This window comes from Temnothorax longispinosus, chromosome 6 (genome assembly GCF_030848805.1).
Source record: "Temnothorax longispinosus isolate EJ_2023e chromosome 6, Tlon_JGU_v1, whole genome shotgun sequence".
In the NCBI taxonomy this organism is placed as follows: Eukaryota; Metazoa; Arthropoda; class Insecta; order Hymenoptera; family Formicidae; genus Temnothorax; species Temnothorax longispinosus.
Genome location: NC_092363.1, coordinates 15,694,529 through 15,717,786, shown reverse-complemented (window position 1 = coordinate 15,717,786; position 23,258 = coordinate 15,694,529). Strand labels below are relative to the sequence as shown.

General features: G+C 42.9%; 1 protein-coding gene across 2 annotated transcripts in view; it reads right to left on the bottom strand.

The window, feature by feature from the left end:
• LOC139815235 (zinc finger protein castor homolog 1) overlaps positions 1 to 22,201 on the bottom strand; it is a 75,731-nt gene extending 53,530 nt beyond the window's left edge. For both annotated transcript variants that reach the window (XM_071782012.1, XM_071782013.1), the window contains exon 1: positions 21,024 to 22,201. The gene's annotated coding sequence lies outside the window, so the exon portion shown is untranslated. The remainder of the gene's footprint in view (positions 1 to 21,023) is intronic.
• Positions 22,202 to 23,258: the final 1,057 nt, after the last annotated feature.

Below are 23,258 nucleotides of genomic sequence, written 5' to 3'. Positions count from 1 at the left end.
TGTACGAGCAAATTTTATGAGAACGAGAGAGAGAGAGAGAGAAAGAAAGGGAAGAGGAGAAAGACGTATTGAAAATTCTGCGCGTCTCGCATACGCGCTCATCAACCTCGAACACCAATTAGAGTCATCTCGCAAACGTTACACTTGGGAAGCGAAACGATCGGCGCTTCCACGGGCCGCTTTTTATGGGCCGAACGCAACGTCTCCTCGACTGAAGAAATGCTTCTGAACGGAGGTTGAATGCTCGCTTTCTTCGTTAAGTCGCAACACGATCGTTTCTTCGAGAGTCTCGGGTGTCGAGCCGGCCATATTTTAGATCGTCTCGCGATGCGCGATTCCCCTGAATCTCGCTGTGTTTAACGGAAGTTTAGACTTGCGTCCGATTTCTCTTATTTGCCACTGGTATTATAGATTACAGATATATCTAAATTATTGTTATTAAAGCATAATTTATATTACTATTATACTTATTTGTTGTACATACTCGTATAGAGGCCGTTCCAATTAGACGTTACTTCTAAATTGAACAGATTAGTATGACTATTATAACCGCGAGTTTTGATTGAGTTGACTGAAGGAACGGGAAATCCTTCCTTCGGCGATACATTGTGTTGTTCCCAATTGCGTCGGCAAGTGCCTGTCAAGGAACATTTTATCGGCGATTCGCGTGTAAGATTGGTTACGAAGCTCGATTGATCCCTAATAGCGAGCCGCAAGAAATCAATAAGAAATCAATCGCGACGTGACGGCCGACTCTCGGCTCCTGATGAATAATGGAAAAATCTGGTCTCTCCGCGAGCGCGACGGTGAAGACCGGGGAGAGATAATCCAGCTATAGTTTTCTGAATTACGCGCGATCCCGTTAGACTCGTTTGATGTCTTCTCCTCCACTCTTGCGCCTCTCTCCCTCTTTTCTTCCTTATTTCATACCTAGTAGCGTACATGTCGTAGTCCGATGCAAATTCGCGCCTATCGTTTCGAAACCGGTTGGAAATATTAAACCGGTATCGCGACACACAATTAAAATTATTACATTTCCTTCCGCGCTTCCCCTCTCGCCGTTTATCACGTAAAACTCGTGCGTTTTCCTTTCGCTAAAGAAAAAAATAATCGCGTTTAATCGATATTTAACAGCATGGGATAATAATAATATGCTACGGAATAAATTTGATAGCCGAGAGACCGACATCATAAATTATTAATGAGATTTAATATTCTTCTCTGTAATTTTTATTCTTTAATTTTTGATTGGGGTATATAATGGTCAAGGTTATGAATAAGTATTATATAAACTAAGGATTTAACACAATTTTAAAAATTTCGTGGCTTCGCAAATAGCTCCTGCCCGCGATATGATCGGCCATTAAACGTTCTTGACGATTTAATACAGACAGTGATCTCAAAGTACTTGCGATTCCCGAGAAGACGAAGAGAAATAGGAAGGAAAGAAAGGAGAAGGTGGCGGAGGAGGACGCGGAATAAGAGAACGAGGTATGGAATTCCCTCGAAATCTTCTTAGCTCTGACATAATGAGACGTCGAACTCAACCGGAGTCGTGAGACCCGTATACGCACCGAGAGCATCGAGTTACAAAAGAAGAAACAGAAGAAGATAAAGAAAAAAAGAGGGAACGAAGAGAACGAGTTCCTTTACGAGTGCGGTCCGATAGCGCCGTGAATCCCTCCGGATTCGCGTGTGTTTCAATCGTCGAGACTCGTACGATCGAAAGAAAAAAAAGAAAGATGAAGAAGCGAATCCGATGAAATTCCGTAAAGTCCGAATATACTAACCGCGTAAATTCGTTGGAGAATTCGCCTCTGTATCGAGCATCCTCGAAGAAGAAGATCTAACATATATATATGTAGTTCACGCACACAAATATTTATGTCATAAGAGTTGAACAATATTCGAATAAGAAATTAAAAAAATAAGCAGCAAAAAATTAATAAAATTAACATTGATTGATAAATTAAAAAAATGTTGATGGATGTATATATTACAGGAAGTTTTTATCACGAGGTATCATCTGGAAGACGTTACTCAGAATCCTCATCCGGATTATCTAGGTGACGTCTCGTAGCCGCGCGATTTACTGTCCGGGCTAATCGAAATTTGCGACGCTCTTCATAAATTCCATAAACCTAACGAAAAGCTATATCATCTCGAAAGGTCGAAATGTCCGCGCGCCGTGTCGCGGTCCGACCGGGATTCCGCGAAAGCTGGCGAATCCTGCGGTGCATAATTCCATGGGCCGCCGGAAAAAAAAGAAAGCGAACGCGGGCAGACAGAGCGCGGGCGAGGAGATAAACCAAAACCGACCGTTCGACCGAAATTCCGCGAAATCCGGTAAAATTGAATCCCAGTGGAAACCGGGTCGACAAAGGGACGACGAGGTAGACGCGCCAAAGCGATCGACTCCAAGTTCGGAGCTGGAGAGAGGCGAGCATAAAAGTCCGGGCTGCTCTTCGCCGTGATCGAAGAAAAAGAAGCTCGTCCGTGGGCTCCCGGGAATGATGAATCGTTTCTATTAAAATACTTTTTCGACGGGGAATACAGAGAGTGGGCATCCGGCTCTACCGGAGCCGCGAGTGAATTTATTTACATATTTTCGATCTGGATTAAGAGGTATCGTCGGCGACAAAAGTACCAGGCTCTCATGAATGTCACAAGTGTCTTTTTCGTCAATATCACATTCGCCAGACATATCGCGAGCGTTCGCTTCTTTATGGGCGCAAATTGCTATAGATCACAATTGTGATGGGTGGAAAATTGGAGGATAGATAACTCGCGACTAATGTTACAATCACAGCCATCTCAATCAATAAACTTTCTTACGGGATCTAAGGTTGAAACGTTATTGTTGTAATCACAAGTGGCAGTGATAGTAGGGAGAGAGTAAGAGTCTCAAGCGGACATTGTACCCGGGGTTAAACCACAACGAGCCGGCTTCGATGTACCTACACAAGCGAAACGTATCTATTTCTAAGTCGCGACAGCGCGCGCATCGAAGTAGCGAGCGAGCTACGTGATGTTAAAATGAGGCCCAATTAATCACACTGGGAAGTGAATCCTAATGCGAAAAGGCGAAATGTCTCGTCTTAGGAGGCGCCGAGTCTCGCTCCAAGGCGAAAGTACTTCCGTCCGGCCACTGACACCGATCGTCCAGTTGAGAAACGTCTTCCTCGTTCCCGTGAAACAAACAAACGGCTCGATCGATCGTATCGATTAAGCGTGATCGGAAATCACAAAAACTTATGACACAATTTTCTGACAACGTGAATTAGTAAGCAAATCGGAATATTGGAAATAGAAACGCACAATAAAAGCTAATATAAAAATGGTAATATTTTGTAATAGAAATAATACAAAATAAATATGCAATAAAAAAAGTAATCTCTATAATTACCGATTTAAATCGACTCGATGAAATCGTTACGGCAGACAATAAAATTAAAGCAATAAAGACTATAGTTTGCATCTGACTATTCAGTTTCAAATAATCTGCAAGTAAATAATAATTGTTATTAAATTCACTTGTACAATAATGTAAGAAAAATAAAAAGTGTCTATATTGCGCATTACGTTAATATATACTTCTATAGTTATGAATTTGCGGGTTCATTGAGAGAACAATGGCGAATCGTTCTTCGAAGATCGAAGGACTCGATCGGAATGAATGAATCGCGTCTAACGCACTGTACGTCGCGGAGTTCGAGGCCGAGGAGGCATCGGAGATCGGACTCGCCTATGCGAGCAACGTCGAATGATAAATGAACTCCGTTCAGCCACAAGTAATCGTGGCGTTATTAAGGCAGCGTATAAAATAGTATTTAACGTGGCCCGCGTGCGCGAAATAATTTTTCGCAACGCGTCATCCTCGCGGTAGCGCACGAATACCTGACTCGGCATTCATTAACGCCCACTCCTTCGTTATGCTATAAATCGTGTCGTATAAAGTAAAACAAGATCAATCTATCTCGCGGCGTGCAAAATCTAATACGAAACGAGAAAAGAAACGATGCTTGCTACCTACTCCGTACTCCCCCGTTCCGAGACTCTCGCGGAGGAAATAAGAAAGGGACTTTGCTGTTTTGTGGGTGTGCATTCGGCCTGCTTAATCGAGGTGCTCGAGCGAGGTAATAAATTCATTTCCGAAACAACAATCGGAAGGGTGACTGGATAAGCGGGGAGAAAGAGAGAGAGAGAGAAAGAGCTTTATGAACGTATGAATCGTTCCTAATGCACAGAACAGTGTGGAGTTCGAGGCCGCTGCCGCGCGCGCGCGGGAGAGACTCTCCTCACCGCGGAATGATAAATGAACTCCTCTTAACCGCGAGCTCTCATATCGGGCCGCTATTAACATAGCGCCGGATAAAGTAACGAATTTAAAAGAAATCCAATATAAAAGCCACGGGAATTCCATCGGAGATCTTATCCGGGCCGAGCTCTCGCTCGCTGCGGAGACTCCATTAATCACCGCTCTTCTCCACCGTTCTTCTTCCTCTCCCCTTCCGTTCACTCTTCGCGCGCTTCATTTGTCTCGTATTAGTCGTTATTACGAAACTTGAAAATTCAAATGGACGAGGGATAATGGCGCTGCCCGCTGTCCGAAGATGATGCCAGACTCGCATCTTCGCCGTTCCTCCTCCTCCTCCTCCTCCTCCTCCTCCGTCTCCTTTATTCTCCTCGTCCGTCGATCGAGCTGAACTTTTTGCGAACGCGGACGACAACTTGAAGTGGTCTGGATTGCAAGAAGCAAGCTCGCATAATGGAATTAACTTATTTAAATCCTTTCGCGGAACAATATAATTGCGTCACGTGGAGAAGAATTATTAGAAATACTAAAACAAGAGAATAAAAGATGCCTTTCCAAGGAAAAATGCAAATGAGATATTAGATTGTGACACAATATGAGCAAAACCTCGTTTCGATAAATCAATTTATTGTTCGCGATGTACAAAGTTTTACGGCGACAAAATTGCTCCGATAAGCAACCTTTCTTCATTTTGCACATCATTATATAGCAATATGAAACAATTGCAGAATGCACTTTATAACATCGTAACGATTAGCCTCACGCATATTTTAATCTATGAGAAAAGTCGATTAAAATCGATCGAGGCCTCTTCTCAAACACTTCGTGCACTCAATACGATACATGTAATGCTGTAAACGTTCGAGAAAAATTAGTAGATGTGTAGCATTTTTACTCTTTTCTCTCTCTCTCTCATAATTCAGACATATAACTTTACCATCACATATCTATAATTAACTATCATTGACAAAAAGACTAGATAAGTAATCGAGGAGTAAATAAAAAAAATATATCTGTTTAAATTATATAATAATGATTGGTTACTATTGAATATGTGACTTATATTCTTTTATTTAGATATATATTGTACGTGTATCTCAGAAAGCGTCACGTATGTTTCAAGATGTGTCAACTGTCGCGAGCTTAATGAAGACATGAATGTCAGGCAGACTCGAATAGAGACACGTATCGAGGATTTCCCTTTAAGGGAATCGGAGTTTTCTACGGGCATGGCAAAGTGGGTGAACGAAGACGATCGCATGCTTATGATGTTCGACATCCCCCTCGTATCCCTCGCCATATCCAGCATATCCGTTCGTTCGTCCGGCTGTGCCTTCCCGGCACCGGTCATATATCGATGCTCGATTCCGCGGCGAATGCCAGAGTGTTGATAATTTATTTGAGAGACGTGCGTCGAACGTGTCGTACCTTCGCAATCGCGCGCGAGCCAGCGCTGTCCATTGCGGCATTCTGGATTTCGCGCCTTTTTCGTGCCTGACCATTGTTTGCCCCACGTTACGGGATGAGGTTGACCTTTTTCGGCGATACCGTCGTCGCGGCCAACCGCGATGTTTATTAACGAATCGCAGCTGCAATTCCAACCGGACGCGCATTTTTATAGCGGAGGAAAAGTCACGTCGCGATCACGCGCCCCGACGACAAGGATCGTAGTTCCGGTGTGCGTTCCGCGAAACTCGATTAAAATGTCAATGAGCTGTATTGCGTGTAGTACAGGAATATTATCGACGTGTCGACACTTTGCGTCAGACACAAAATTCCTTCTTTTCTATCACTCTCCGATATTATTAGGTAAATACTTGGAAAATTATCGCTCAAAATACTGCATAAAAATGTTAATAATCGTTCGCAAATAATTACAGAATTTTTTGCATACTTCTATAATGCATGTTAATTTTTTAGATTTATTTTTGTTAATTGTGATTGTATATTTTACAGACATCTTTCAATCTTTGAGAGAGAAGAATTCATTACAATAGTTTCGCAATTGATAATTATATCACAATTACGAGCAAAATAACAAATATTCATGACCACGAGCTACATGATTCAGTGTTGAGAAGTTTCGCGGTGATCAAAGTTGCAGAGAAACTACCCGGGACTTTCATGTGTACCTACGAGGCGAGCGATTACGTACGAGTGTCGGTTATCTACGTGCACGTTTTCATTGTGGAAGGAACATTGCAACGTGGGCACAGACGCGGAATTCCAACGAGTGAAACTCGACGAAAATGTCAATGAGTCGATCGCGAGTGATATGAAGAATTCAAATCCGATAATTACGAAGAGCGCCTGTTGAGCGATGCCTGAATTTTTATGACAACCATCCATTACCATAACGCAAAGCCTAAAGAAATTCACGCATCGAAATACCCTCCCGTCCACCCACGACACCACGGTAGAATCTCAACGAAACGCGTTCGCGGAAGATTAAAAAAATAATCCGGGCCCTTCTCTCGACTTCTTGATATCACCCATTCCACTTTACGGTTGCGCACTAGCAGATCCACGTCCCGGAATAAAAAAGGATCGGAGGAGAAGGAGGAGGAGGAGGAGGATGAAGTGAAGGAATACATGAGAAGAGAACCAAAAATTCGTCGACGCGTGACGGTATGACACGGCAGGCAGATGGATCGAGAGAGTTAAAAACCGAGGGAGGAACAATCCTTTCCGTGTTCGAACGTATCGCGGGGCGAACTCCGCGTGACTTTGACCGATAGCTTGGCGACCGGCGCTGCCGCTTATCTTAATGTCCGTAAAAAGGACGGAATAATTAAAAAAGGAGAGAAGCGAGCGTGTGCCGACCGGCCGGCCTGCCGTGGCCGGCGTGGGCAGGTAAGGCCGGCTGGCTGCCGAGGCTTAATACAGCCGGGCGTAGATCGCGTAGGGACAAATGGACTCCGGCTTTTCTCTGTGACAAACGAGCGCCCCCGAAATGTCGATCAACCGCCAGCCATCTGATTTCATTGGATATCCGGATATTGAGCGGTCGCAACGACTCACGTCATTATACCGATGAAACGTTATGACCGTGCTTGTTCTCGCGGTCCGTAGACACGATACCAGCCTTGAACCCATTATTGCACAATTTTCATCTTTTTATCCGTCATCTACTTAATAAGAATATACTGGATTCCCCTACAGTTATACTGTCAGTTTATGCAAAGATGTCAAAATTATCGCTTTTTTCTTTTGTCTGTGAAACATTCGATTTTTATATAACTTTTATGCAAAGTTGTTAACATTAAATTCTAAATTTTAATCAAATTCTAATTTACTTTTGAATTGTTCCGTGTGACAATAACCGTTGTCGGTTAAGACAAACTGACGAGACGTCGCTAAGTTGTCTCCTCCGAGCGATGGCATTCGGTCGCTTTAGAAAGTCGTCGCTGAGCCAGCAGCAGCCAACGACGATTCTTTGTGCGCAATATATAAATATTAATAACGACGATATCGTAATTTCAGAAACAATGCGCGACGGCCACACCCGAACCGCGACACGGCCTAGTTACATACCCGCCGCGGCATTAAACCGGCAAGCCATACATTACACCTACTCGATACGCGCGTGTACTCCAATCTTTTAAGCATAAGAGGTAAATTTACGCGAATTCCACAGACAGAGAATATCAATGGTAGGCTTCAAAATGGAATTTCATGTTATTCTCGAGATCATTAGAGAATTATAGCTTCGCTAGGAAAGTTACAAGCGCAGTCAAATTAACCAGATCTCGTTACACAGAACACAGACGAGACTTTCGAGACATTGCGAAAAAGAAAACGTTCGAGTTGTAAGTTATGTTATCAGCACTTTAAATCGTTGTTATATGCGCATATATTTTTCTTTAAATTAAGGCCATTAAAGATACGACGGTCTGCGCGAAATTAAAATCAGGAGACTAAGTTCCGTCCCGCGGTTAAATGAGGAAGTCAACTTCCGTGCGTGGGCGTTCGAATGTTGAACGTCATGGCGTACAGATAAGAAGCCAAACGTCACCTAAAGAAATTTCCTTCCGTGACTTATGGTATCGATATATAATGCCTTACGAAATATCTCTCTTCTCGCAAACAAATGTCTCAATCTTTCTGCTACGAAATAAAATCAGAATTATTCGCTATCGGTATTTTTTCATCATATTCTCTATTTGTTACTAATTCTTATTATTTATTAAACACACTGAAAATTATTTACTTTCTATTAAATCTTATACAATTGAAGATGTAATGTATGTACGATAAAATCATTTTTCGACAGTAAAAAGGTTAAACAGATGAAATTGACATGTTTGCGAATTGAGCAATCTTTGAGGAATTCTTTTGTCGAATGCGTGCCAACTATCAGCGTTCAACGTGATCTGTCTATAATGGACGCAACGAATCTTACGTAGATTCGGACTTCTCCGCGTCTTCAGACTTCTCACATTCGCTAAAATTGCCAAGAATCATTCACTTCTTCCTTCGTTGCGTTTCATTGCGCACGTGGCGAACGAAGCTTTTCTCTACCCAGCTATTTTCATATTTACTCGAAGTCATGTAAGGTCGTCTCCTTCGAATTACAGTTTGCCTACAATTTCAATTGCATTAAAGAACATGTTCGCAATGTACTGCACATATTATGTTTATCATATATTTATAACTATAGTCTGAGAAGATCTTAGTTGAAAGTATTGCTTTTGTCAGCGTTTCTCAAGTTTTTAATTAAAATAAACATTTAATATTTCTTTTAGATTTGATAATAATGTAATATAGTGCAATGTGTATAAATTACGGTAGAACGTATTCCTTAACAAGCAAATAAAATCTTTTACGTAAAAAAACTTTCAACATTTATAAATTTTTTTATATATATCCTGAATTTTTTTCCTTTCAGTTAATTCGTTCAAATTAGCCGTATTCCGTATCCGAAAATCGCATTCCGTTGAAAGTTTGGATTCACCTAATTCGCGCAGAAAATCCTATTATACCCTTATCATTTGCCCGAATGGAGAATCTTGATGGAAGAAAGAAGAAAGAGCAAGACGCAAGTGTGGCACCGCGGCGCGTTCTTGCGAAAACCGCGCGATCACGCCCGGTGAATCCTCTGTCGATCTTTCAACTCCTTATTGAGACAATCGACCAAAGACGTCGATCGGAGAGAACGGCTACAGACTTAAAAATCGGAACAACTTTTTCCGATCGTGAAGTTTCACGACAATTCACAACAGAACCTCTAGCCAATCCGCGAAGCATTTTGAAATTTAGATCGAGATGCGAAACAGAAACCGAGCAGACGGAATCGGCGCTTTTTCGAGTCTCGCGCGCTTCGGCGACGCGCGACGGTGGTGTGGTGGAAGTCGCGCGAGAGAAGAGGCCGAAAGAGTGGAAGGATGTAGGCGCGGAGAAACCGCGAGACGCCGGAGGGGAAGGCACCGAAGAAGGGGCGCGCTCACGTGCACGCGTCTCTCTAAATTTAAATTTACGATTCGCCGGGCCGCCGCTTGTCTCGCTCGTCTTCATCTTGTCCCGTAGCCCTTGTGTCCGAGTTATTTCCCAAAATCCGTGATCGCGAGAGCTACCGATTTTCGTGATATTCCCAAGGCTTAGGTTCTCCGGAGACATGCGTGATCAATTCGTGAACGGAGATGTGACGTAACTCTACATGCATAGCAAAATTAATGTCGCAGCTTCTGGTGACATAAGTAGCAGAATGACTTATCGATTACACCAAACTTATCAAAAGTTTGTCTTGGTTTATCAAATCGTCAGTATCCACGTTTTTTCCGAAACGACCTGGTAGCTACTGAAAGATTGCATAGATTATACAATGTTAATTGCGTATGAAACATGCAACGCGAGTGTAATTATAAACCGGAGCGGTACGTCAATTAAGTAACGGCCTCGTTCACGCACGTCTTTTTTGAAAACATTGCAGGCGTGATTTGACTTTAGTCGCTAGCAATCGATATCGATCGCGGATAGATTTGTCACGCACTTCTTCGCTCTCGTTTCGGTCATTTCTTTTTTTTTCTCGCAAGTGGGAGGAATTGCTGCGATCGCGGCGTACCGAGGTAATTTATCGCCTCGCGAAAGCACGATCGAACGAAGGCGTTGGAGGTAACGCGAGGTAGAAACAGGAAGGGCACACGGTGCAACGACCTCTTGTCGCGCGACGAATTGCATTTCGGCGTCGTCGAAATGTCGCCTCCTTTTCTTTCCGCGAACTCTACGTACCGTCCACACGATATCTGTAGCTTAAACATAGATGTCTTCGTTGTCGGTTCCAGCTATGCTCAATGAAAATTTTTATAGACTTACATATTACTTAAATAAAATTAATTGTGAGCATTGAGATGCTTCTCAAAACTTTACATTATAATACCTTAAATAAAGACAAAAGTTGACAATTTATAACCTTCATTATAGAAAATATTCTTCATCACTTTCATTACAAGTATAACGCAGGAGTACAACTTTAATTAAAAATTAAAATCAGTTTGTCGTTAGTTTTTAAGTTTCACCGATATTATGGACACGTGTTGTGGTTCATTCAACCGCTAATTAACATGTATGCAAAATAGAACGAAATAAAAATAATAATCACGAAGAAAGAAAAAGGAGGGAGGGACCGCGTAACCAGCTACGGGAGCAGGAATGAGAATGGGTGTGGGACGACGACCTGATGGAACTTCACCGAGTCAGCAATTTGACTTTTCGTGAACGGCAAAAACGGTGCGACGGAATCATGCTATCGCGGATCAATAAATGCGCCAGCGATTTCCGCTTTCGCCAAATTCTCGAATTTCTCACGTACGCGTGTTCGGTTGAAAGCCCAGGCTCGAAATCCGCGTTCACGAAGTATTCAAAACTTCATCGATACGCGTGTCATCGCACGCGCGATACGTGAATTTTAATTACACAACCTCGATTCGGCCATCGATACTTGAGCTCAGAATATCTTTTTTTCTTTAAGTTTTATTCTAAATAATACGCGTACACCCTATTAAGAGATAAAAGTTTATACAACGTTAAATAAATTATTGATTTTTTTCACCCTAAAAAGGGTTTCTCCTTTTGCGTGACAGTTCCAAATCACAAAGATCCAACGTTTTCGCGAAAACAAAAGCAACGGTATGTACGCACGCACGTACTCATGCATTTAAACCAGAATCCAGCTGACCCACTTACAACTTGACGTGCGTTCTTCCGTTACGACGTCTCCGGGCTCCTTGCAGCTGCGTTATCGTCGCGCAGGTACAAGCAGCACGAAAGATAACGTTTTCGCCAAGCGTCACGCGTCCGTGCCATTCCCTAACGACGGATAGACCGTCTTTAACGATTCATAGAAAATGTGGGAATGTAAATGAAAATAAAACTAAAAGCGTGCTCAAAAGCGATTTCGAAACTACGTTTCTAGGTGCGCCTGAAATCTCTAACGTGTGCCCGTATAGATCGTAAGCATGATCGTGAGTGCCGATAACGCGCGTGGCGAATATCGATATCGAGGGGTCGAGCTGCGCGCGATCGCATCTGAAACCGATCCCGAGAAGGACGGCGCAAACGGTAACATCTAAAATCCACTTTCTAATCCATCGCGTCCGTGTTAACGCGATATCGCGTTTCAGCCGGCGCAGCCTACTACGATTTCAGGCCGACGTGGGCGCACGCCGTTATTAACGTGTGAACTATGACACTGCGAAATGATGCAGAAGACTCTCCTGTGCTCGGCAGACAGAATATATCATAGGCAGATGCTGTTTCGAAGAAACAATATCGTGAGACGTCATATATCAGATTTTGCTACGTTCTTTACACGTGTATACATATACATATACGTGTATTTAACAAAAGTATCAATATTTTAATATTTAATATCAAATATTTTCTTTCTTTAATATTTCATAACAGATACAATGTTAAAACTAAGATTAATGATAAATTTCAGTCGCAAGATGTCATTTCGAATTTGAAATCATCAGGCGATAATTATTGAGATTTCGATTACGATCTAAAGTCGCACGGAATTTCTTGACTCCCATGTTACAATTCGCCTGCGATACAAAATGCGTTCGACATTCAGTTCGCCCCGATTATTTTATTAACTCCCACGTTCGACGGGGATTTGTCAGGATGAGTTTCCATCAAGAGAGATGCATTCGTTCCGTAACCACGGCATTCATATTCTGATTGAGAACGGGTATTTGCGCGCGCGCGCGCGTTCGCGTGTGCGCAAATACCATTGCTCGAAACCAGATCGCTGTCGGAGAACGCGAATCAATCAGCTGATCCGGCAGCCGCGGTTGTTGCGGCGCATTCTTACAGAGAAGTGTCACCGTGTGCACACCGTGGCACGCGGACAACGCGGATAACACGCTCGCCGGCTGCTGCGTGTGTAGAGCCAGCGGGGAAACCATGCAAAACGGCTGCCGGTAGTCACTGGCAGCGCGTAGGTGAGTGGACCAGGTGGCGAGATGGTGTAAGAGGCAGAGGAGTGCAGGGAGCGAAGGAACAGACTTGACGACGACGACGACGACGACGACGACGACGGCAGCAGTCGCGAGAAGGAGACGGAAGAAACAGAGACGAAGAGAAGACAGAAAAGAAAAGCTGGAAACGAGCTAGCCTGCCGCGCCAGCGGGGACAGCCGGTGGCTGGAATGTGGGTTAGGCTCTCCCCATAGGTGGGCCCCGCTCTAATTATGAATTAATTCTTGAATAACGGTCGATCTCGCGCGCGCGACAGTAGCCACCACTGTAGCCGGTGAGCGCCAGATTCAATGCGCGTCGTCGTCGTCGAGCGACACAGGCAGCGCAATGAAAATGCGATCGGTGCGAGAACCGGTCGCGACAGGACGATCCAGGCATCCGCCTCTTACAGACTCGCGTTTCCAACTACTTCCTGTTCCGCAGGAAGATATCCTGACGTCACGTTGTCCTCCATAAGCTCGACGTCGATTTACGATCCCGCGCGATCGTGCCCCGCTACGCGAGCGAGAGAATCGATGGCCGTATGTCTGACGGAGATTTCGACCCTCGCTGCTCTTAATGATCGTATTCCGTCCAGTGCGTCATTACCAATTTTTAATAGCTCATCGGGCGCGGAATTACTCTTACTGTCATTAGTATTCTTATGATCGCAAAAGATGTGCGATGCTAGCTGCAAGAAACCTTTTTTTTTGCAATTGTATGATAATCAAAACTATTATTTGCTCGATCGTGCGATATTACGATTACATCTGATGGTTTTTCGACTAATATAAAAACATAGGAAATCGTTAAACTCAAATCTTGATTAGAAATAAAACCAATAAAGTTTAGAAATAAAATCAATACTATTTTAAGATTATTTGTAATTTTGCAAAATATTCCTTTTATATTCCAGAAAATTATAAGTTAATAATTTTGAAAAAAATTGGAATGTATACGGTTTTCGCAGTAGTAAATTTTAGGAGAAACTTTGCTTTAGAAATTTGTTAGAGAAGGAAGCGAGATTCTCGACCTGGCTCTCGCACGAGCTTCTTTTAAACGGAACTGCCCACGGGGGGCAACGTATCGCGAATAATTCACAGTGAGACACGATGAGCCTTTCTTTGACTGACGTGGCATTGACTTGTCAGGAGACTCGTCCTGACAAACGATCTCAGCTATGACACCATTAAGCGTTTGTCGTATGTACCAATATGACGAGAACTTGAGAACAATTTTTAGAAAGTCATATGATACGTTCAATTTTACATTAATGATAATTGCTTCCTTTTCTGATTTTTATCTATGATTTCAATTAACAATATCGAAAAGAAAAGATTTTTCTAAATAAGATTTAATGTTTGTCCAGACAATATCGGAAACTCTGATCGAGATCTTCCATCCGAATGTGAGAACACGTTTAAGGAATCACAAAGGGATTTTTCAGACATTGGCAATATTCGAGGATGCGCGGAAAGGCGTGCAGACCGGTGGTTAATGGCGAATCGTGTCGATAATTAAAATCAATAATAATTATCGTGAGTTAATAACCGGTCGTTATCCTCAAAGCTAACAAATAACGAAGAGACGTCCTTTCTTCGTTCTCCTTTATTCCCCTATGGTGCCGTCGTAGATCTTATTCTGCTTCATCTCGTTGCTGACCGAAACGGGCCCGAAGGGCCCAACTTTGCAGCTCAGAGGGTGGATGCGCGTACGCGCCGCGCCGCGCCGCGCCACGGAGAAGTCTGTGCGAGGGCGGCGAAGGATACGTAAGAGAGGGGAGGATGAAGGGACAGGGTGGGTGCACAGAAGAGCAGAGTCACCGATTTAAATTGAAGTCGGGGAACACCCGCGAGGGAGAAACGTTCGCTGGCCTATCAGGTTTAATAACACCCGGCACCGACTCTATCTGAAATTACGGATGGTGCTGCGATCGGGGCGGCCTTTCGTCTTATTCTTCTTCTTTTACCTCTTCCTCGCCTTCTCCTCCGTACTCGATTCGAAGATCCCCGATCGAGATGATCGTCAAAATATAATTCATCGGACGCCAAGCTCGATGGTAGCGCGGGAAACGTTTATGATGCGGGGCATCGCACCGGTTGGAGCGAGTTTGTATCGACGGAAGAAACTTTGCATCACGGCGTGAGATTCAGTGTCTTAAAACTGAAGCAGGTAATGTCGTTCTAGAGCCGGGGAACGATAGAATGAATGTTGTACGTGACAATACGTAACATTTTTTATCTACGTCTGTAGAAATTGAAGAACTATGAATTTTTCTAAACTATCTTAATGATTTGATGTCAAAAAATTCTTTCCTTGTTATTTATAAGCTTCAACTTAATATTTTAAGATATCAAGAGACTGGCTTGTCGATTCGTATCAGTTGCGACGGCGTGATAGAAATGCTCGTGACAACTTTTGCGGTCTCTCGCGAAGCGAAGACTCGCGTGCTAATTCGATAATTAGCGCGACAGCGCTCGCAAAAGTATCTCGCCCACGGTCCATCCACGGTGGTAGTGCTGTCAGGCTACGATTCGCCTCCATATTTATAAGTTTCATACCGCTGAACTCTCGATTGCGCCGTAATTGAAAACCTGCTGAATTAGCTATTAATTCCTCGCGGCCTAATTTATGCGAAACGACCTATAACTATTCATAGGAAGCGCTGATTCTTCGTTACTGTCCGCCGCGCCGCGACCGTAGAGATTCGCGTTGCTCTTTCCTACGTGCGCGCACGCCGTGTAGCACCGTGTAGTCGAATTTACATATCCGCGCGATCGATTATCATTGACGAAATCACACTGCCGCCACGTTCATCTTCGATTTTTACGTAAAACAATGTATATAAAATTTATTCGAAGTCGCAATAGTGGCCATCTCACTCGTTTCGTAGTAGTGCTACGGATACATAAAATTGTTATCGAAAAAGATTGATTATTTTAAAACCTCTATGTAAGAAATAATTAATTTTCAAAATTATGTTAATTGTAACATGTAATTTAATTAAAATTTAGTGAAATACGAGCAATTCTCGATGGTCATTTAAATATTTTAATGTATCTGAGAAAAAAATATATCGATTGACATCTAAATAAATTAACTATGCAAATACATCTTAAGAGAGCGTAGTACGCTAAGACGACAGAATATATTTTCCAGCCTGTGCAGATCTCCGAGACACAAACGTAAAACATGTGATAGTATATACGATATACATATATCTGTCATTTGTTATAACCTGCTTTTGTCTTCACTTTTTAATTTACTTATTCAGGCTGCGCGGTTTGATGAACGATTGAGTTGTAAGCGGATAAGAAAAGATGAAAAAGGGAAGATAATTGTACGAAGAAAAATGAGAATAATGCCAAAAGGTTCGAAAAAATTATCGGTCAATTAAAAGAATAAATCTTACATTTTCTAAAAATTATCTCGAATGCAACTTTTTCTCATACATCACAAAAATCGCTTTGACATTGCGAATATTACGCAATTATATAAAATTGCAATATAAATAAGAAAAACCTAACGTTAAGAATTAAGACGATATTACACGTTACTAGAATTTACTTCCTCCGGTTTGTAACATCAAAGATCTAAAACTCTTTGGCACTACTATAGCTAATTAAGACGCCATTAGATAGGCAGATGCGAAAGATTAAGATTCGCGAAAGAATAGGACGAGGAGGCGAGCGAAGAGGAAAGAAGCAGAGAAAGAACCGAAACGAAGGTGAAGAAACGCGCATTGGAACTGTCGGGTAAAGTCGCGGAGAAGGGGGTAGAGAGGTGGGAAGAAGGCAGACGAAAGAAAATCACGCGTGGTTCGTCATAAGAGGAATTCCTTTGGCGATACTGGAACCTCTCTCTCTTGCTCTCTCTCTCTCTCTGCACCTTCTTCTTCTTTCCTACTCTCTCCGTTCCATCTCTCCCGTCTCCCCTGGCCCAGAGAGACCCCGTGCTTTTTTACTGGTTTATGGGATTTTTTTCACGCGGACCGCCGAGTCGTACATCAGAGAGGGCTGACTGTGAATCTCCTCTTTTCTCTCTTCCTCCGATACGTTCGGACTCTCATGCGCGTTCCGTCGAGAAAGTAGAAGAAAGAGAAAAAGAAAGAGAGAGAGAAAGAGCGGGGAAAGGGGGAGAAACAATAAAAAAGAGCAAGTGCCTGCCGCCATAAAAACAACTGAAAGTATTAAAAACTTTAGGCCTTTTACTGCCGAGCTGCCTCGGAGAAGCACGGTCGGATATATGCGCGAGAAGTCAACGACAACGATCACGATGCACCAAGATGTTTCGCGGCGATGATACTCGCGCAATTAAAATTGTTAAACATTCAAGTTTAATGTTAAAAATGCGCGTGCATGAATAGTAAAATTATCACTGTTAAGTTAAGTCGATTGCTTTCCATCTTTCATTTCGAACAGCATGAGGAACGAGTTTACATTCTTTTTTATGTTTTAATTAGAGACAAACGGTTAAATTATATTTTATTAAATATAGGCGAACGTATTTTAAAGTATGTTCCACGGTGATATCATCGTAATTAACACCATACGTGTATTTGCATCGCAGATAACAAAGCCACGTGCGAGTAAAATTGAATATATTACTCGCGCGAGTGTAAGCGTTATTAAAAGCACAGAAGATTATATCGTGCCCTGCGTTTTCATCGACATATCACGCGTCACGTCTTCTCAAGTTTCGCTGCCATACCGCGGCGGCGTATGGTCTTAATTAGCATCGTATATATTTATATCAGATAAATGAGATAAAAATCTACGTGCAATTAAATGCTTAAAAATTTGACACTATTCGCGCGAGTATACTTAACAGCGATGACTGAAGACTTCGCACGTAATTAACAAAATTAGCATACATAGTTATATCAAAGATGATAAACAATAAAAGAAGTGTAGGTATATGAATCGAGTTTCAGCAGAAATATTGTAAACAAAAGCAGATGATAATCTGGCGCGGCGCGGAGCGGCGAACCGTGGAAGAAAAAGAAGACAGGCCGGGAGGCAGGAGGACGGCCGACCCTCGTAAAATTATCGTACTTTAATAAAACGTGTCGTGCAAAACGCGAGGATAACGAGAAAATATAGGGTTCGAAAGACTCGTGAAATTTATAGAGCGATCGCCGCGCTGGCGCGCCGGAGGAGGAATCGCTTTTTGGAGTCGCGCCGTTCGGTTCGGTCGACTCTCCCGAGTTGGCCCGTTCTCGGCTATGCAGCTACAATAAGATCCCGAATAAATCAGCTGGATGTTCGTGTCTCGAGCGGACTCGGTAGCTCAGCGGATAAAGATTCGTCGCGCTGTAAAAGAACCTTTAGCGATTCCGTGGAGAAAATCGCGCAGCGAAAAGTCGGGGAAGTTTGAACATGGCAACAGGTGTCCCATGGAATATGCGTTACGGTCCAAGTTGGAAGTCGCAATCATCTAAGGAATACCGAAGAAAATCACATTCGATAGAGATGCATGAATCTCTTGATAGTCAAAGTCTTTTGGATCAATGGCTTTACTTCCTATATATTATAAAATAGATGTCATGTTAACATTTAATTTAATTTTTTTCCGATTATAGTTTGAATTGATCGATATGTCTGAATAATCCGTTATTATAAATAAACGCCAGCGTCAACTATAGCACAGAAAACCATGCATGGTACATACATTTTAATTGGAATCGCAGGTACAATAATATATAAGCAATTTGCTGTGACTAAAAACAAGTTAAAACATTCTTTTTTTAAATTTGCCTTTAACATAATTTTTCAGACGAGACGTATGCGAACTCAGTCATTTTCTCGCGCGGATTGCGTCTCGTGTTGTTCGCAAGCAGTCTCAGCGAAGTTCTTTTTCGGCTCAAAGCAAAATCTCTTAGTTCAAACAGCGGCTAATTCAGCAAATTAAGATAGCACGACAAGGAAAGTAGCGAGCGAGAGAAAGAGAAGGAAGCAGCGGAGCACCAGTTTAGTAGCAAGTGTTGTAAATTCTCGATTCTTTAATCTCGGTAAACCTCCAGCGTTCCTATCATTCCCCGACCGTCCCCCGGAGACCTGACCCACGGTCTAACGAAAGATCGCGGTACTCCTCGAGGGCGTCTTGCGCACACACACGTACACACGTCCACACACACACACACACGGCGCGTCGGGGGAGAGCCTCCGAGCAGTAAATCTTGCGGACAAACAATCATAATTTTCGAAGAGCTAACAAAAAGCAAGAGACTCTTTAAAGGGAGCCGATGCCAGGCAACATGAAATGCGGCCGCCTCCGCTTCTCCAATTGTTTCGTGGTTTTCTTCCCCTTCCTCTCGAGTTCTCCTCGTTCGCGTTTCTTCGTTCAACTCGACCCTTTTCTTCCCTTCCTCTCTTATTTTCACCGTTCCTATACCCTACAACGTATATCAACGTACACGATTCCTCGGTTGTCCTCTGTTCTCTCCTCTTTCTCCTTTTTTCCTCTTTCTTCTTCGTCTTTCCGATTCCTATTCCGTCTTTCCTGATTTCTTCATTTCTTCCTCGCGGTATTCTCCTTCCTTCGTTACGTCTTCTTGGTTTCTTTAGCTCCGTTTTTATTCGCTTTTCTCTTGATTTTTCGATTAATTGACACAATTCTCTCATCGTTTTATATCACGTTTCCTCGCTCTTTAACATTTTGATTTATAAATTTCTAACGGATTTTTTTTTAAAGTGTTTATTTTTTGTATAATGTAAAAATCTATTTTTTTTGTTCTTATAAGATGCGCTCTTCCTTATTTTTTAATGTTATAATGTTTAATAATTAATCGGAATAATTATTAAAAATTAAAAAAGACCTCTTCTACAAAGCGATTATGATGCGATATAGCATAAGAGACGTAAAATATTGCATGTTTGATTAGCATTCACGTATAAGATAATTTTGTTAATCATATCGTAAATAAGAGTATTACGGCAGAATGCACTTATATTGTATACATAGATCAAATAAATATATTATATTTTCATTGCGACAGCTAAATCCAAACATTCCATGCGTTTATAGAACAGCGTAAAACCACGATAAAAATCAGATACTGTATATAGAATTGGACGTAGAGAAACGGCGGTAATTTCCGCGAGAAAAAATAAAAACGGGAGTAAGGAAGTGACATAATCTCGCTCAAGAACCTTCCTGTCGGGAGATTGAGGTCGAATTCCGGGAGGTCGACGTTCGTCGGAATGATAATTTTCGAGTAGCGACTGTTATCCGACTACAGACGATTTAACATCGACGCGTTAACGTAAAATACGATGTTAGGGATACAATTGCGGCAGAGAAAATCGACAACCCCGAATCATAATACGAAATGCAATGGGACAGAAACAGTATCAATATTTAGACAATTTGTCGTGTGGCAATAATTTCTGCCTAATCGATTTGCATTCGAACGTAAAATGCGCGTTGTCACACTTCAGTGAGTTTTTTAAGTGAATTTTTGTGCGACAAACCCCGCGAAATCGTCAGAAACAATTCTACGAGCTAATTTCGTTCTCTCGAGACGCGCTTCAGAACATGGAAAGCTCGTGGAGCTCAATCGGGACAAGGAAGCTGCCAACTTCTTTACAGCTTGTCGTGCAGCAACCCATCACTGCTGTGCGGCATAATTCAAGTACATTGTCGTTGTTTCGGCCAAGAAAAGTTTATGGACGACGCTTATTGGCTATAAGCGACATAAATAAATAGCAGGAATGCGGAAAATAACGAGATTTGCGAAATGTTCACGCCAGTAGAAGCAACTTCGTTCATTTGTTTCAACATGGAATAAGATACGAAATAAGTTGACAACTATGGTTAGTGTATACATTGATAGTTTCACAAGAGACAAACTGCTGATTCGTTAAAACTTTGTACAGTAATTCAATGTATGTTTTAAATGATATTTTTGTGTGTAGATTGTTTAAAAAAAACACAAAAGATTTTAAGAAAGATCAATTATCATCCAAAAAATTAAATAGAAATGAAATAGATCAATACACTAATTCAATAAATAAATAAATTAATTGTACACGCATCTTTTTTGTAAATAATTTTACACGAAAATGCCAAATTTCACTACAACGCGTTTCGATCGGAATACAGATATTGAATAAAATGAAAACTTTTTTCCTTTATACAAAATTATCTCGGAACTGTATATACACATCAGAATTTCGCAGCAGTTTTTTCCACTCCTCGAATTAACGCAGTAAGACATCGATTAATTGCTTGTAAGAACCAGACTTTACCTCTTGCTCTCTAGTTGGTATCTCCGTTCCTGCCGCGAATCACTCCCGTCAACATCACCATAGTTCTGACGTGCGTTTCGACGATGAGATTCGCGAACCAGTTATCGCGATTATCCGCACTAATTCACCCTCGACTATCGGCTCCAGAGTTCGCTCACTTAGAAAACGTGACAATTCAATGTCGTTCGCGCACCAAACTCGCGGAATCTCTGCGATCACTCACACCGAACGATCCAGATTCGAGTCTTCGAGACTATCTTCTTGTTACGATCAATTCTTGTTACGAGGCTCTCGAAGACTTTTTCGGGGAGTCCTGATTCGCGAGGAATACGAAACACGCGCCAGATTTCTTCCTCCTCGAAATCTCCCACTGAGATCACTTCCACCCTCATCGAACACTTCCCATGCCACCCTGAACACCGGCACTTGAGATCCTCGAATTCTGGGAAGCATTCAACCGATCATTCGGCATTCTCGATCGATTCCTCATAATCTTGTCAACCCGAACGATTACCCATCCTTCCAACCAACCACCATTGATTTTTGTCCTGGCGGCCAAATTTCATGGTGCACTTATTTTAGATTTAATTTGTTGATCTAAGAATATCACAAACTTAAATTAGAATGCCTATTTCGTCATGATGTGAAAGGAGGATTGTTCTCTCAAGAGGTCGCGAAAGGTGACAGTTTTGTAGTAATGGCACTACGTAAACTTAATCAAGGTCCCCTGTTAAATATTCACCAGAATTAGTGACAAGTGCGTCGTTTCCTGTTTGTCCGCGTTATCGCGATACTCCAAAACTGTCGACGAATCCTCGTTGTTTCGAGACGACACGCGCGGGTTCTCCACCCGTGAAACTCGGTACCCGTGTGTCTTCGATTCTCGAGGCTGTCTAAGCACCCGCGACGAAAAGGGAGGCATGCGCCCGCGCGAGCGCGCGCGCGCGCGTTTGCTCAAGAGGGGGAAGAAGTGGGGGTGGTCTTCCAAACTCCGCGTCCGAAGAGGGCGGTTCGTTTCGCGTCTTCTTCAAGCTCGCGGAAATTTGCTCGCCACGCGCTTCTACCACCACCCTTGACGGCAGAAGAGGGTCGCCACCCTCGCAATGATAACAACTGTTTCGTCGCCTCCAGAATCTTAGGGTGGTTCTCCAGCGAGCTCAGAATATCAGACGGGAGAGTGCGCGTGGCTCGACTGGCGCGAGATGACTGAACCCCTCCAAAGGGTGAGAGACAGAGACGGCGGAGAGGGGAGGAACAGGGGGAAAGAGAGGGAACGCGCTGTTCTTCCCCTGGCCCCTCTTTCACCGACAGAGAAAGACCGCGGACTTCGGGGGCCCCCACCAATCTACCATCCATAGGTTGCCCCACCCCGTCGAGAACAGTGACGCGTCGCATTCTCCCCGCCTTCGCCCGTCGTTCCACCGCCTCCCACCCCCGACAGTGCACGTCGCTGCCTCTTTCCCGTCGGCCCCCGACGTCGTCGCGGTACCACCACACGGCTACGATGACGATGACGGGGGCAAAGAGACGGAGTTCTGCCACCGCCGAGCAACTCCTTCCTCTTCTTCCGCTCTTTGGCCGCTGTCGCACGCATTCGTCCACCGGCTGGCGAACCGCACGCACCTCTCTGTACGTTGCCGCTGAGAGGCTCCTGCACGCGCGAATAGCTGGGTGGTCTCGTGGGGGAGTAGTTTTGCGAAAAATGTTAACCCTTTACCCTTTCGTTAACGAACTGATTAATAAAATTATTTCGGAATAGTGAATAAATTATTTCCATTGTCATGAAAGAATAATGTATGGCACATGACGATGTAAATTACTGTCATATCATTCTTAATAACTGTCTCTTAAATTTATTTTCAGCAACAAAAGAATTAGCTCAACGTTTCCCAATTTTCTCCCCAATATAACATGATTCTAAAACAAATTTATTTGTGACGATATCATTTTAACACTCTTTGCTTATTGTAAGATTTCTTTGTACGTCTCGCGCTAAACAATGTTCAACATTACAATTTCGTTATATGACGAAAAGCAGTGATACAGAAAGAGACAAAACTACTAACTCAATACAATCATCACGATTCGCGAATAGCAAGGGACGAATACAATTTCGGAGTGCATTAATTTTCCACCCTTGTGTAGAATCACCCCGGCATAGGAAGATTCCGCCGACCAATGACGTCACTCGAGTGCCCTCGAAGGACACTCCTACTTTTTACCCCCGCAAAGGTT